Source organism: Rhamphochromis longiceps, linkage group LG11 (genome assembly GCF_057381845.1).
Source record: "Rhamphochromis longiceps isolate RC_006_pf linkage group LG11, R_longiceps_female_GT1.1, whole genome shotgun sequence".
Taxonomy (NCBI): Eukaryota; Metazoa; Chordata; class Actinopteri; order Cichliformes; family Cichlidae; genus Rhamphochromis; species Rhamphochromis longiceps.
The window spans coordinates 19,015,384-19,032,877 of NC_140567.1; the positions used below are offsets into that span (position 1 = coordinate 19,015,384).

Consider the following 17,494-nt stretch of genomic DNA (forward strand, 5'->3'; position numbering starts at 1 on the left):
GGGGGGGTGTAGAGGAAGAACATTATATATATATATATATGTATATATATATATATATATATATATATATATATATATATATATATATATATATATATATATATATATATATGTAGTATATACATTGGGTGAATGTGCAGTAGTAGCAGCAAGCAGGTGAATTCTGTACATTAATATGAATAGACATCTGACTATTTTACAGGATAGACAATATAAACATATTTAAAATTAAAGGAATTGAAATGTACATTGTGCCTTGGTTTAGTGTCTGGAAGAGTCCTGTCTCAGTCAATTATAGATGATGTGAGCGGGCGGGTGTGTGTGTTTAGGGCACGGATGGCTTGGGGATAGAAGCTCCTCTTGAGTCTCTCTGTCCTTGCCCAGAAGATGCGGAACCTTCTACCAGATTGCAGAAGTTGGAACAGTTTGTTGCCAGGATGGGACGGGTCCTTCAGTATCTGCGCTGCTCTAGTCCGGCATCTCCTGGTGTAGGTGTCCTGAAGCGGGGGGAGAGCAATCCTGCAGCAGCAGCAGAGTTCGACAATGTCCTTTCCAGCAATTACTTTGAAATGGACATCATTTGAACTTGATGAGTGTACTAATGGTTACAGCTGTAATTGTTATTTGTATGATTATCCTTGAGTTCATAAATTCTGTCTTGTTTCATTTTGTCATTGAAGCATTTGATATATTCAGCCGTATAACAAGCAGTCACAAATTTAATTTTCTGATGGTTTAGTTGTATGTTAGGTCAGATTTCACAAGGACTCTTTATTGTTTAAAATTCTTTGAAAATGACCGCATCTTTAACTTCTGTTGAAAACAAGGTTTGTGTTTAGCGTTAGAGAGACATATCACATCAAAATTTGCTGTACACATTGTCATTGTTTTCTTTTACTCCTGCCATCAGCCAGAATAAAGGCTCTCTTTTGTTTTAAGTTCATTATCCTCTCTCTCTCCTTGTCTGCTTTTGGGTACGTTCTGTCAACACACCTGCATACCCCACAGTGACACACATTGGCTTGCTGTTTATCCATCTAGAATGTTTTGTTGTGAGTTGCCTAGTTTTGGGAGATATTAGCTGTAGAGATCTCTTCCTTGTTGAAAAACAACATGAAGCTACATAAGGTCTACATAAAGACATTGCTACTAAGCATTAAGTACCATGTGAAACAAGAGAAGGGTAGGCTTGTACAGTCAATATCTCTAAAATTGGGCAACTCACACTAAAACAATGTGGATTAAGGAATACTACAGCTAGCGAACAGAAAAATGTGTAAATTTGATTTTAGGGTGAAAAGTCCATTAATATTAGTAAAGAATGTCACTATGGTTGCGACAGAAGTTATTGAAAGTTAATGATAAGATCCTGTTTACAAATTCTTAAAGCTGATGTGGCCTATAAACATCTTGTAACAATAAGTCCTATTTTCCCTTGATTAGCTTCCAAAATGTTTACTAGTTGTTTTGTTAAAAATCATATTGCCATCACAAGTTATTTTTTTTGAAAGGACTTTGCCATAATGTGACATACAGATGATTCACAATTCTTTATACCGTCTTATATAATTACAAATTAACAAGCAATGATAATCAGATTTAACAGTTTCTTGGATAAACAAGATTGTAGGCCAGGATTTCTAATTAGATTAAATAGTATATATTGTTAATTATAAAATATTGCTACATTTTTGACAGATTATGCACTTCTGACTACCCTTCTCTGAAATTAAAGTGCCTGGGAACACAGGCAGTCAATACACAGATGTTGTCGATATGCTTTTGTCATTTGCAATTTTTTAGTTGTCTGTACTACATAGTCCAAAAAAAAATTAGAAATTGATTAGATTTCAGTTTATTTGTCCGGTAGTTCAACAACACATATCATCCTTTCAGAAGTGGTGAGTTTTGCAAAAATAGCATTCGAATGTAACAGAACAGGTGGGTGCAAAGAATTTGTTATTCAGCTGATAAAATAAGCTTCAGATAAATTCAGTGACCAAAAAATAATGTTTATATCTATTAGAAATTCTAAGAGTTCAAAAGGTCTCAATTTAGTTCTTTATTTTTTCAGTTTTGTTTAACCAACATTAAAAAAACTAAAGCTCTTCTGGAATCAGAATAAATAGTTAAAAAAAAAGAAGCAAAAATGACATAAAATAATTATATTTTTAGTCAGAGAAACTTGAGTTCAGAAAAATGCCAAGGTGTCCCCTCTCAGATTATGATGCCCCTTAGTACCATTTCATGTAGCCTGCCAATGTGACAGTTGGCGTTATGATATATATAAAGCAACAAGGCATAATAGCATATCTCTTCAATTTTAAACAGTATTCTAGCCAACATCAACAACTAAACATTCCCATCATTAACAAATAGAGATGGTGTAAATAAAAACTCAACTCAATTATTACAAAATACTCAACATAAACCACCATTATCTGAGTAAACACTGTCAGAGGTGGGACCAAGTCATTGTTTTGCAAGTCTCAAGTAAGTCTCAAGTCTTTATCCTCAAGTCTCAAGTCAAGTCTCAAGTAATGTCAGGCAAGTCAGAGTCGAGTCTCAAGTCACTGGTGTAAAAGTCCGAGTCAAGTCACAAGTCTGAAACTTTGAATTTCAAGTCCTTTCGAGTCTTTAAAAAAAACAAAACGAAAAAATAATGTTGCAGTTATATGCTAAATGTAAATATTAGACCATGTAATTTTAAAATCTGTGTTTTTCTCAACACATGACAAAATAGTGAACTTAGAAAATATACACAAATTGTGAAATTGCACCTCTTTAAAATGCAGCTCAATTAAACTTAGCTCCAAGAATAATTTTCACCGACAGTTCTGAGATAAGCTGCATGTTATTCTTGGATGCGGTTGTAGGACCGGCTTTAAAATCGCATGACAAAAATATCATACACATTAAAAAAAACTGTATCACCAATGTAGCCTGGACAACATTTGCTAGTTAGATGAAGTCAGCTATCTCATCTTAGCATATTTATATGCATATTTATAATCATACGGTTCTTGGAGTGAGTGCATACACTCATGAAGTTTAGTAACTTCAGGTCACTGCAACAAGCCCAGGTACAGTTTACCGACGGATGGGTGCAGGACCTTGAAATGCACCGTGTAGAACGAAAGACCATCGTACGTATCATAAGTTTACCAGTCTCACAAATCGTCATCATAAATACACATTCCTTAACCGTTTATTAATAGGACCTTTGAGCTCAACGGTAATTAATTAGTAGTGGAAATAATTTCTGGTACCCATCACAGAAATGTAGCAGTAACAACAATATTGTATGCTGTAATCGTACTGGGCAATTAGTGATACAAAAAACCTGTTTTATCCTGTGAATAAAAGTATATGTTTTTGTCAATGTACCATAATAACAGAAGCGAAACGCAATATTGTGTCAGGACAATTCACTATTTATGCACAATAAACAAAGGAGCATAGCGCGACCATTTCTGTTCAGCGCCAGACTTGCTTGTAACCTATATCACTAATTATGTTATGAAAATGACGTATTAACTACTAAAAAACACTGACCTTCGAGTAAATGCTTGGAGCAGACTAACCTGTGAGCTGGAGTGTTCTGGGACGTTATATTTGGTCTTTGAATGGCTGCAATCCAGGCCATCCGTCGCGTCTTTGTTACTTCGGAAACATGGCTTGAACAATTTCTCTTCAACGACATAATCCGATAACAACCAATCTCTTTACCCGTCGGCTTCCCGTGGCTGTCATGCGACCGGCTATTGCAGTTAATAATACAACAGCTTCTTGACATTTTTGTGTTTCTTTTTATTGCTGTATAACTGATTTTAATTGAAAGCCTGCGTGCGCTAGTACCGATTGCCACGAGTTCCCAGAATCCTTTGCGGTTCTACCCGTGAATGACATCACATTTTCAATCTCTATATAATATGCATGTTAAATTTTATATTTGGGGTAAAATATCAAGTCTTTTCAAGTAAACCGGTTCAAGTCCAATTCAAGTCCCAAGTCATTGGTGTAAAAGTCCAAGTCAAGTCACAAGTCTGAGAACATTTTTTCAAGTCAAGTCTAAAGTCATAAAATTAATGACTCGAGTCTGACTCGAGTCCAAGTCATGTGACTCGAGTCCACACCTCTGAACACTGTACATTAAAACTCCTAACACATTAAATTAAGATGTGTCTTATGTTTTGATCCATGTATCAAGCCAAATACACAGTTAAAGTAATTCGAAGTAATACACATAGACATGGAACTTGATAACATTTGACAGAACATTACAATGTTTTTGTGCTAAAGAACACTCAGAATATCATTAACAGGCAGAGACTTCCCTTTATACTTTAGTTCACTGACCCTCCTGGAACACAACAATAAATATTTCTATATAAGATATTCTCATAAATGACTGTGTACTAGAAAGCTTACAGTTTACAGTCTGTTTAACATCCAGAAGTTAGCTTTCTCACATATAGCACAGGTCAATTTTGAGAAATGTTCTCTGCTGCAGTGTATGCAATTTACACTAATGCCATGATGTTCTCTCTTAAATGCATGTACAAGTTCACAGCCTGATATGGGTCTGTTGGTGGAGTCAGATGGGACTCAGTCATGATGATATTGCACAGTTCATATACATCGGGGTCACATGGTTTGGTCAGTTGAAAAACACACTCAGTTTTACACATTTCAACATGTTCTTCTTCAGTGGGGCAAAGGAAGTCTCTTGTCCCGTAGAGCTCAGGTAATGTATACATTACATTAGGTCGACCACTGGGGATATTGATGTTTGTTGATGGCCTGATGGAGTGTGTATTCCAAACCTGTGCAGTGTCATCCAGCTCATCTGTTAAAAAGAATACAGAAATTTAAGAAATGCGATCGCATGTACGTATATACATATACGCGAATCACGATGAGACAACTCACTCACTGAGAGGAAGGTTTCTTATATTTATGCAATTTATTATTTTTAAACAATCGTGTGCATTTTTGTAATCATGTACTTTACCTAATGCCATCTGTACAAGTGTTTCACACACTAACTACGGTTACTGTTATGCTGTGATATCTTAGATTAGTACTATTAGTCTTATTACTACCTGCTTGGCTCATCTACTCACCTCATAATAATCAATTTGTTTTATGTCACTGATCATTGTATTTTGTATTTGTAAGTTATTTTGATATCCCAATCAAAATAATTCCAAATTGTAAATAGTTAATATTATAGATAAGAAATTTTCATATGCCATGTCAACATAAACAACATAGATGTTAGGTCTGTGAAGGTTCTCAGTCATCCAGGTCATCGTAGTCAAAGGAGCTTGCAAAGAAAAGCGTCTGGACTTCTATAAGTTGCTTGAAGACGTTTCACCTCTCATCCGAGAAGCTTCTTCAGTTCTAAGGTCAAATGGTGGAGAGTCCCAGATATAAACCTAGTGGGAGTAACCCCCCACAGAGGGACAAAAGGACCCCCTGATGATCCTCTAATCGCCTGAGCCAAGGTGTGAAACTGGGCCTGGGTCCCAATCAGCCAGTTTCGGGTGTCTTCATTGTGAAACCTGGCCCCACCTTATCATGCGAATTCCTGAGGTCAGATGGCCCAGGATGTGAGTGGGCGTTAAGGCGTCTGGGAAGGGATCTCAAAACTGGATTATAGATGGCAGAGAGTTGGTGTCGTAAACCCCCGCCTCTGTTCAAAGATGGTCGCTCACAGTGGACATAGATGGCTTCTTTCACTCCTCTTTCAAACCATCTGTCCTCTCTGTCCAAAATGTGAACACTGGCATCCTTGAAAGAGTGTCCTTTATCCTTAAGATGCAGATGGACTGCTGAGTCTTGTCCTGTGGAGGTGGCTCTTCTGTGTTGTGCCATGCGCTTGTGAAGTGGCTGTTTGGTCTCTCCAATGTAGAGGTCTGAGCATTCCTCGCTGCACTGTACAGCATACACCACATTGTTAAGTTTGTGTTTTGGCGTTTTGTCTTTCGGGTGAACCAGTTTCTGTCTGAGTGTGTTGCTGGGTCTGAAATACACTGGGATGTCATGCTTGGAGAAAACTCTCCTGAGTTTCTCTGATACACCGGCTACATAGGGGATGACAATGTTGTTGCGTCTGTCCTTCTTATCCTCCCTCGCTGGTGTCTGGTCTTCTTTTCTGTGCCTCTTTGCTGACTTTAAGAACGCCCATTTAGGATAGCCGCACGTTTTGAGTGCTTCTTTACATGTGTGTGTTCCTTCTTTTTTCCTTCAGGCTTAGAGGGAACATGTTCTGCCCGGTGGTGTAGGGTCCTAATTACTCCAAGTTTGTGTTCCAAAGGGTGATGGGAGTCAAAGAGGAGGTACTGGTCCGTGTGTGTGGGCTTCTGGTAAACTTCGATGTTGAGTTTGCCGTTCTCTTCAATGTGCACGGCGCAGTCCAGGAAAGGCAAACAGTTGTCCTTTGTGTCTTCCCTGGTGGACTTGATGTTTTTATCCACAGCGTTAATGTGCGCAGTGAAGGATTCCACTTCTTGTGTCTTGATTTTGACCCAGGTGTCGTCCACATATCTGTACCAGTGGCTGGGTACTCTTCCTTTGAAAGAGCCAAGAGCCTTCCTTTCCACTTCCTCCATGTAAAGGTTGGCTACAATAGGTGACACGGGGGAGCCCATGGCACAGCCATGTTTTTGTCTGTAAAAGCCTTCGTTGTACTTGAAATATGTAGTGGTGAGGCAGAGGTCTAACAGTGTGCAGATCTGATCGGGTGTGAAGTTGGTCCTGTCCTCCAAGGAGCCGTCTTCTTGTCCTCCCTCTAAGCCTGAAGGAAAAAAGAAGGAACACACAAATGTAAAGGAACTGAAGAACCTTCTCGGATGAGAGGTGAAACGTCTTCAAGCAACTTAAAGAAGTCCAGACGCTTTTCTTTGCAAGCTCCTTTGACAACATAGATGTTACTGTAGTCTTGGTTGTTGAGCTCTTCCTTAAGGCGGCCGATTGCTTAAACCTAAATTATAGTATTTACACAATTTTTCATTTCATTTACTCCCTGCTCCTCTCAACCGCTTCTTCCTGTCTTGTCTCTTTCTTCCTGCAAGTCTCTCCATTCCCTAAACCTGGCACAGGTCTCATCTCTCACAATACTTCGTGTATTACCTCTCTATCACTTCCTCAGTTTCCTTTATCTCTCACTCACACACACATGCATCCATACACGCAACAAAACATATTTTATTAACTCACCTGGATGAGTCCCATGCAACAAAACTGAAGGAGGTTTTTGTCCAGAAACCCACCATCAAAGTACCCGTTGTCTCTGATGTCTGCAAATAAGGATAACCAGAACTCCAGACACTGGCTGCGAAGAAAACGCCACCAGTATTCAATCCTTTGATTGGCGGTACTTGCTCCCTCCAAGTAACTCTCAAGGGTGTCGTTAGGAGCCACGGGCACAAGGAAACGCTGAAAGCCTCTAACATGGCCATTTTCAGTTCCAAGATCGCCCCTCACAACTCTAGGGCAGCCTTTAAACGCTGCACCGCTTCTATGTAATACCCCCCGATCACTTTCGGATTACTATTTGTTGTGTACGCATTAAGCCAGATTATTTTTCTCGAGAAACCGTCAATACTACCATTGATACAGATACCATATGGCTTCAGTTTGTCGTAGGAGTCCATGTGCCAGATGAAATTCGGCCCTTTTGAAAAATAGTTCCTTCGCCTGAAACGTCTTGCTTGCCTCAGTGCGACGCCTCGGGGATCCAGCTCCTTCAAAACCAAGCGCACATCCTCTTTCCTCACGCGTAGTCCATGTTCCCTGCATTTAGCGTACATCCATCGGTATCCGTGAAGCTGCCCAGAGTACTGCAATTGGTTGTCTATAAATTCAACCAAGACGGCCAGGTCAGAGTACGCTTTGTGGCGAGTGTGTCCCCTTGCGCTAAGAACTCTCTTCAGATGTCTTTCGCTTATATGAAAACTGTGTCTACTGCAAAGCACAGTTTTAATGTCTTTATAGTTTAGTCCAAGCTCAAAGTAAAAATCTATGAATCGCTCAAATGGGTGTGTGTCCTCCATCGCTGTGGTTGTTTCTAAGGTTTCAGTGCTGATTTGGAGGTCCATGGTACAGACTTTTGCGAGATCTCGCAAAAGTTTTGCGAGATCCCGAGTTTGTTTTGCGAGATCTCGCAAAAGTTTTGCGAGATCCCGAGTTTGTTTTGCGAGATCTTGCAAAACTTTTGCGAGATCTCGCAAAAGTCCGTCTTAATTTTTTTTCTCCCATGTCCCCTGCGGGGCTCCGTAAAAAACAACAAGCACGCATGCTACAAACTTTACCCAAGTCATTTAGACAGCCGTTAGCACATGATTCTCCTTATGGGGACCTGATATGTTTAATATGCTGCTGAGAATATAGCCCAGAAGAAGCGTATAGTATAGCTTTTATTTTGGAAAGAACCATTTCTCTGTAATAAACTCTCTTTTCCAAAGATGAGTGATTCCTCAATCAGATAGATTTACTTTTTTTTATTATTATTTTTGTTGTTTCAGCAACATTAAATTTAAAAACTGTACTTTTGAGTTAAAATATATATTTATAATTTTAATAAATGACAAGTTAAAAAGGCATGAACATTTTTTGTATCGAAAAAATATAAAACCGTGACACCAAAGTATCAAACCGAACCGAACTGTGAATTTTGTGTATCGTTGCACCCCTAGTATTCACATAGTGCATAAATAGAAAAGCCACAAAAAAACTATAAAGTGTAATTTGTACTATATACAAATGTACATGCTTGTATGTGTGTTTTAGAAGGTATTTATTGTGTGTATTGTTACGTGGTCAGTCACGTTTGTTTCCGTCATGGTCCAGGTGAGTTGGCTGTTTTTTTCATGTTCTCACTTCTGAGCAGAGCCTCTTCCCTGCCCCTGTTTGCTCAGGGGCTAACAACAGGCAGTATTTAGGACCCGTGTCCTTATCTATTTCTCAATAGTTTGTCAGCTTACAGGCTTGGTAACAGGCCACCTTTGCCCCTTGTAATTTATGTCTATGATTAACTTACATCCTTCTCCTTGTGCTCACAGTAGTTCCACAGTTCAGAACTGCCACTGTCTCCCCAGCCTTCTCCTTGCTGCACCTCCTCTAATATCTCTCTCCCTCTGTTCACAGTGCCACCTGTTTGAGACCTCCACACTCAGTAACTTCTCTAGTGTGCCCTTGTTTAAACTTTCACGCCATGCAACCTCTCCTTATGGCAATGTTTCATTTGACGTTTTTGCAGTAAAGCTTGTGTGAGAACAGTAACCTTGGCACTCATGATTGAATCTGCGTGTGGGTCCACGTTTGGCCTCCGGGCCCCGTTGTAACAGTTTCTCCTATAACAGAATCAGTCTGGGTTTTCACTTCGGGCTTAAACTGGACAACTGCACATTGATTTATTGAGAATCACCACACAAACTGATTGCATGGTTAGAGCATATTTTGCTGACATTTTAAACAGTGATCACTCATCTAAGAAAATCATTTACAAGTCTATTCATAAAAATCCAATTATTTGAAGTCCACCAATGATTCAGTGGTGGAATAATACAGTCTTGCCGAGGTGTCTGTCAACTATCTGATATCAAAATAAATTAAACATTTTAGTCAAGCTAGAACTGTTGCAGTGACTTAGCTGACAAGAACAGCACCTGGTGTGGTTTTCTGCTGCTGTAGCCTGCTCAATATCTGTTGTCAAGTGCCTCAAAAAGAACTAAATATATGAGATAGATATTAGTATCTTAACATGCTTATGCCTTAATACAACTTTCAGCATTCATTGGTGCTATCAGACCATATCATCACCATAAAAACTTCAATTAAAGTAATTATCTTGATAAATATGTAGTTCAATTTACTGATAGTTGACCTGTTTTATGAGGTGCAAATACAGATTTCTGGTTTTGTATTATCCTTGTAAAAAGAGTAGGGTAAATATGAAAGTGAAAAATATACCACTGAAAACTGGTGCCTGGTTTTTATTGATATATGCTGTAAGATAAAACATATGTGGCAATAACGGTTAAATAAATTTTGAGGGGTCGGTAGTATGAAGAGTTGGATAGCACCAGGCCCCAACATTGTTCACGCCTACTGGCTGAAGAAGCTGACTGCAATCCACGAGCAGCACAAATGAACCAACTGCTAGTTGACGAGAGACACCCAGATTGGCTTATCGAATGCCGGCCAGTCCTGATCCTCAAGGACCCCCAGAAGTGGCCGATCCCCTACCGACCATAACCTGCCTAAGCACCACATGGAAGCTCCTGTCAGGCATCATAGCGGCTAAGATGAACAGGCACATGGTTCAATGCATGAATGGGATGGGCAAGAATACCCGAAGCGCAAAGTGTTAAAGTGAATTGTTAAATGTTGTCATTTTTATGCTTACCATCTCTACATTGTTTTAACTCTGTGATGAAAGAAATTCCGTTGTCTCTGACCACTGGCTGGAGAGGCTTTTATTGCAGATACATTCTATCTGGAAGATCTGTTTCTTGTGATGTTGCTTCCTGCTTTTATGACCCTTTTGGTCAGCAGGAGGTCACACACACACACACACACACACACACACACACACACACACACACACACACACACACACACACACACACACACACACACATTCTTACCTGCATACACACACACACACACACACACACACACACACACACACACACACACACATATACATACAGTGCCTTGTCTTTGTAACCAAGGGGGGTTTATGAGGGGAGGTACTTTGTATTGTGTGAACTGTTTTCCCAATAAAAGGCAGCAAGCGGAGGCCGGATTCGGGGTCATTTTGTGGTAGACACCGACGAGGCCTCCCTTGCAAGTAAATCGATCGATCGCTGACTGTCTTGTTTTCTTCATGATGAATAAGTCTCTAAACTAGCGGGGCTTGTGGAAACACAAACCCAACACAAAGTGTACCCGAGGCGCAAAACACCAGCTACTGGTAGACCGAACAATCAGCTGAGACTGCAAGACCAGACTGACCAACCTGTGCACTGCCTGGATTGATTACAAGAAGGCCTATGACTCAATGCCCCACACATGGATCCTGGAATGCCTAGAACTGTACAAGATCAATGGGACCCTAAGAGCCTTCATCAAGAACTCAATGGGGATGTGGCGTACAACACTAGAGGCCAACTTCAAGCCCATAGCACAAGTCACCGTCAAGTGCGGGATCTACCAAGGAGAACAGTTGTCAGCCACCTCCTGTGCATTGATAACATCAAGCTGTATACCAAGAGTGAACGAGACATCGATTCACTGATCCAAACCACCAGGATATACAGCAATGACATCGGAATGTCATTCTAACTGGAGAAGTGTAGTCGGATGATAACAAAGAGAGGGAAGGTAGTCAGAACTCAGGGGATCAAACTACCAGAAGGCAACATTGTAGTCATAGAGGACAGCTACAAGTACCTCGGCACCCACAGGCAAATGGGAACCATGAAGAGGCTGCTAGGAAACGTGCAACCACCAAGTACCTGCAGAGGGTCAGGCAAGTCCTGAGGAGTCAGCTGAACGGTAAGAACAAGATCCGTGCTATCAACACCTATGCCCTGCCCGTGATCAGGTACCCTGCTGGGGTAATAGGCTGGCCAAAGGAGGAGATAGAAGCCACTGACATGAAGACAAGAAAACTCCTGACCATGCATAGAGGGTTTCACCCCATCCAGCACCCTGAGGCTGTACGCTAAGCAGAAGGAAGGAGGACGGGGACTGGTGAGTGTCAGCGCCACGTGAGTATTTACGACTGTGCGTAAATCCCCCCTAATATTGGTATGATCCGAGCTCAGCAACTGAGCGAGGGGGCAGGGGGAGCTGCTGCCTACGAGTTTGCTGTTGGAGAAGCGCAGCCAGGCAGACAGAGGAGAACTGAAGTTCGAGCACGTACCAAAGCAAATCATTCGTACTGTACAAATAATGTAAATATGACGGTGTATCACGAAAGATTGATGTCAAACTGATCACTTGACCCATATTACATTACTTGCTCTTCAAGTGAATCAACAAATAGCGAAATGAAAAGCCAAAAAACAACAATGCTGTTTCTTTAGAGAGTCTTAGTTTACATGTATGTTTATTTCATATTTTCAGTTGTTACCCTCCACTGCTAAATAAATCAGTTTCAGTAATGTACTGATATAGAAGAATGGACATAAGGGGCTTCTTTCAAAGAAAAAACTCTGGTAGATGTTATTTTGTATATTATGCTTTGTATGTTGTTCAGTATATACCTCAAAACAAGAGGAATTTCAATACACAGCAGTATATTCACAGTTGAAACCAGATATTTACATACACTTTATGGAAAACACAAGAACATTTTTTTTACTGTACAACATCAATTTAGAGTAAACTTGTTTTGTTTTGGTTAAATAAATATTGAAATATCTTTTGAATTAGTTAAATGTCAGAATAAAGAGAGACAGAGCTGTCTATTTTAATCACTTTCATCAAATTTAGGAGTACATATACACTAAATTTATTGTTAATTAATAAGAAAACTCCAGACGATTCCATTCTGAGCTGAAGAAGCTTCTGATAGGTTAGTAGAGTCCATGTGAGTAAATTGGTGGCACAGCTGTGGATGCATATAAGGCAAAACACAGAGCCTGTTTCTTTGACATGGGAAAAATCCAAGAGTTATCACTCAAAACACCACGAAAATAATTGTGGAGCTCCATAAGTGTGGCTGAATTTTGAATACAAAATACAAAAGTTAACAAATATGTTTTTTATATTTATCAATCTAAAAAATTAAACATTTAGTCTGATTTGATGTTACAATTAAAAAAGTGTGTTTTTATCTGAAGAGTGTGTAAATATCTGGTTTCAACTGTATATTTGATGATGTTGGTGTTTGGCTTGATTGTCAGCACAAAGAGGGAGAGAGAGGAACAGAGAGGGAGATGGAGAATGAGGACAGAACAGAGATGGAACAAGAGCAGGTGAGACACATATGTTAGTCAAATGGTTGTTTGCCAAAACTCATCAGAACATGTATCCAGTACCTAGTGTAACTTTTTAGATACCATTTGTTACTTTTCAAATTCTATATTTATTAAGTTATGCAGGCTTATGAAGGCTAAATAATTATATAAACTTTTCTGAATCTAAATAGTGTACTTTGGTAGACTTAAAAAATAAGTGTAGTGCAGGTCTATGATGATTTTTAGTGCTACTATCATCTAGTTTTGATTCTGGTTCTGTTTTGTAGTCCTGATTTTGAACTGTTGTAGTCCTGTTTTAATTCCGGATCAGTTCTGGGTCTGGTTGAATTGGGGTTTAGTCCTCGTGTCTTGATACAGCCCGACTTTGTTCTGCCTTGCTGCTTAATTAAAAACTAGTTTAAGGTGATATTTATTTTTTCCTATATGAAGTCATTCTTTTTTGAACAAAACTCAAAACACAGCCTATTAATCTTTCAGTTATTTCTACCCCACTAAATTTCCTTTTGCTGCTCAGCTCTCACACAGTGGCTCAGTTATGCTCCAATCCCTCCATTAGTTACTTTTTAAAAACACGATTTACAACATGAATAGGTGATAAAGCGATAGATCTTTCAGCTCAATTCTACTTTTTCTGCATAATTCATAATACAATAGGGCTTTGGAGTTGACGTCACGCCGCAATGCATTATGGGAGCGCAGCGCCATTTTCGGGGTCTACGAATCAACACAAACACACTGTGTTGGAACGACGACTACAAGAAAGATGCTTAAAAGCAGCTCAAAAGAGAATGGACTGTATAGAGACCGATTGCGTCCAGAGGCGAAGCAGCGGTACTGGCAGAAAAGAGCGTGCATTGGAAATGTGGACCCGTATGAAATACGGCCATGGAGTAGAAACCCTGAAGACCAACCGCTATTGACGTAGCCTGACCTGGCCTGTGGAGTCAGCGCGTTCAAGTCGTCATTCAAACAAAGGTAAGTCAGTTCGAGTACTGCGAGTGAAATGTGTTTGATTTCCCTGCAAACATTCAGATTAGTGCAGCATAAATTCATTCATGAGGGGAAATTACAGTGAGAATATGTGGAGGCTGTTAGAGGGATAACATAGTGAGTTCAGTGCATTGATGAGACATTGTCCTGAAGGATTGTTGTTCTTTATGGTTAAAGAAATTGCACTAATTTATTCATATTTATTATAAATAATCCTAATTATACATCTTGCTTCCATGTTTGTATCTTGTGTCACTAAAAATACATTTTATTTTTATACATTGATTAATGACCTGCAGAATCTCCTTATCATATTAAGTGATTCATAATTGTCACTTTATGCTTTCTCCATCTCTAAAGTGATGACATCCTTGCATTACATACTTTAGGTTCATTTTCTGCAGGCAGGTTTCTGACAGAACAGGCAGATTTACACTATAACATGCAGTGTTCTATAGATGGATACATAAAGAAATGAAAAATGACATGTATGTGCTAACTTTCTAAACACTTTGTTACATTTATGATAAAGTAGATAAAACACATTTGTGTCGACCTTGGCTCATTAGTTCTTGTCTTTAAATGAACTTTGTCTGTGTGTGTTTCAGGTCCTGCACTCTCAAAGACTGAATGAACCAGCATTGCAGCCATGGGTCACTGTGAGCATCACAGGGGAGGTTGAAACCGCCCACTGCAGCTGTATGGCTGGAGTCGCAGAGACCTGCAGCCATGTCGCTGCTCTTCTGTTTAATGTAGAAGCAACAGTGTTGATACGTGGCACAAGGACTGTTACAGATGAACCTGCATACTGGGTTTTGCTGGGCAATGTGACCAAGATACCGCCAGAGGTTGGCCATAAGATAGACTTCTCCTCTTCAGCTGCCCAAAAAAAGGCTCTCAATCAAAACATAAACAGACCATCTGTAGTGACAGGTAAAAGGAGCCGTCCTCAAAACAGAAAAATCCCACCTGCTACTGTGGAGGAGTTGTCACCGCTATTGGATACTTTGCTGGAACACAGTAAAGCTGTGGGTTGTGGGAATGACCCATAATGTTTTATCTAGGGGTCTAGATTTATGCCTGCAGTGCACTGCCGTGTAAATGATTTGCATTTACTGAATATGTACTGACTGAGTCCCACTGTTCAAAAGTTGAATAAAGAAACAAACTAATTTTTGTCTCTTTTTTTTTTTATTATTAAAACCACCTTATAGAACATCACATCAGTTACAATGTAGAATCCATGTCATTTATAGTTTACAAATGACAAAATGTTTACACAAAATCATGAGTGTTTACATGATATCACCCACTACTAACATTACTTTATTTACTGTATCTTTTGAAAAAAATACAGCAATTTTAACAGACTTAAGAATATTTAACAGGAGCAGGTTTCATTCTTCCCTGGTTTTATTATCACACTGTTCACCAAACGCAGTAAACCTTCACCATCTTATCCAGGAGGGTCACCTCTTCACCCTCACATGGAAGAAGTAATCTGATTGGCATGGTGGTATGTTTGAAGCAGGTCCCTTGTGTAGCGCTGGAACCCAGTCACGATGTGTTTCATCCATTTCATAGGCTGGTTTTCTGCAATAATGCCAAATAATTAGCATCTCTATAAATAGAAGGTAGTTCTGCAAAATTACTCAGTAGGATGTTTGTTCTAATTTGCTATGAGCTCAGAGCGCATCGAAAATAAAACTAATAGGCTAAAAAGAGTGATATGAACATATTTAGAACTTACCGGAATGAAAATGTCAGGAGCACCAACAGATATTTGGAGATGGAAGAGAACAGGATATCAGCTTGTCTCACAGCTGCTATCCAGGCTAGACGCCTTCGTTTGGTAACATCGATACACGAGCTGCCTCAGGTTGCTTCCGGGTTGGGAAAGAATTAAAAGATAAACCCTTTTCAAGCTTATTCTCTTGCCGGCCGTGTGATCGAACATTGCAGCCGACCACACAGCAAATACGAACCATGGCTGTTGTGTGTGACTTCGCTCCCTTTTCACTTGCGCTAGACCCCCAAAATGGCGGATCGGGCCAAAATCCTTTCCACGCCCACCCCCGTGACATCACGCTCCAAAGCCCTATATGTAATCAAATGGAAAAGTCTCTTTTTTTTAACTTGTTTTTTATCAGTTTTAATCTTTTAACTTTATGCATCAAGCAAAAATGTAATTATATGCAACATTCTCTGACTTGAAGAAATTAGTTTAACATTTAAACCTATTTTCTGCACATTCCAGCACATAAAATAAAATATTTTTTGTGTCTTACACTCACTCTTTCAAATAGATGCAAGTAAAACACAGCAGAAAATAAATAAAATCAAAGACTAGCAGTCCTGTTGCTCTATTTTCACCTGTAAAGCAGGAGCAGGGTAGGCGGAGGTTTACCCTGGTGCAGGTGTGCCTCAGCGGTCAGTTGAAGAATCCGCGAGTTTTTCTGTGAATTTCCCATTACGTCATTGTGCACTCGGTGCTTGTTTAGGATTTTCTTTCGCTGTAAAAAAAGTTTTCTTCGCACGCACATCACTTTTTATGGAATCAAACTCAAAATAAGGTCAGTACTTCCACGCTTTAAACGCTGCACGCTCATACTCTCTCCCGCACTCGATATATTATACATTGTTGATCTGCACACAGCTGTTGTCACGAACGTCGCACTCACGTCATTGTCATGAGACATTCTCTCAAAAAAATCACGGTTTTAGTAACGCAGTAACGCAGCATTCCAATGGGAAAGTAACAGTAATCTAAATACCGTTTTTGCAATAGTAATCCCTTACTTTACTCGTTACTTGAAAAAAGTAATCAGATTACAGATTACAAGTAACCATCTCTGCTTGTGACGTAGTTAGGAAGTGTCCTTATGAGCATCCTTCCCCTGAATTCGGACACAGCAATCGTTTCTATGGAGAAAAAAGGGGCTGTCCAAAGCCGCTCACTTCCTGACTGCCCGGCCGTCTAAGGACACTACCTTGTGACGTAGGTAGGTAGTGTCCTTATGAGCATCCTTCCCCTGAATTCAGACACAGCAAATTTTCCCTCTAAGCATGTGCAATTGCGCACTGCTGGCATGGTCTCTGCGCACAGAAAATCTGCGTTGGGCACAGAAAAAAACAATCTAACCTGAATTGAAATTAAAATTAAAAGTTTAACAGTTCTGTTTTGCAGTGTTAGTCAGTAAGTGACTGGCTGCTCCCATATGGGATTAACCCGACGGACCAGTTGCACGAACCAAAACATGCTAACAAGTGCACTGGGAGACACTTCAAAGAAGTGGAGGAGAGGTAAATGTGTTGTAATCATATGATTCTAAATAATACTACAGATATCTGGAATATAGGTTGTATCCCAATTCAGGGTCTGCAGCCTTAAAGGCCGCATTTTAAGGCTGATTAAAACATATCCCAGAATGCATAGCGCGGCAGTGGGTGTGGATAATTTTGCCGAAAAAAAACAATGGAAGCGGGGTGGCCAAAGAGTAAACTTT

General features: G+C 39.8%; 1 pseudogene; it reads right to left on the reverse strand.

Moving 5' to 3' along the window:
• Nucleotides 1-4,523: 4,523 nt before the first annotated feature.
• On the reverse strand, nt 4,524-7,661 carry LOC146658874 (uncharacterized; annotated as a pseudogene).
• Between the last annotated feature and the right edge of the window lie 9,833 nt (nt 7,662-17,494).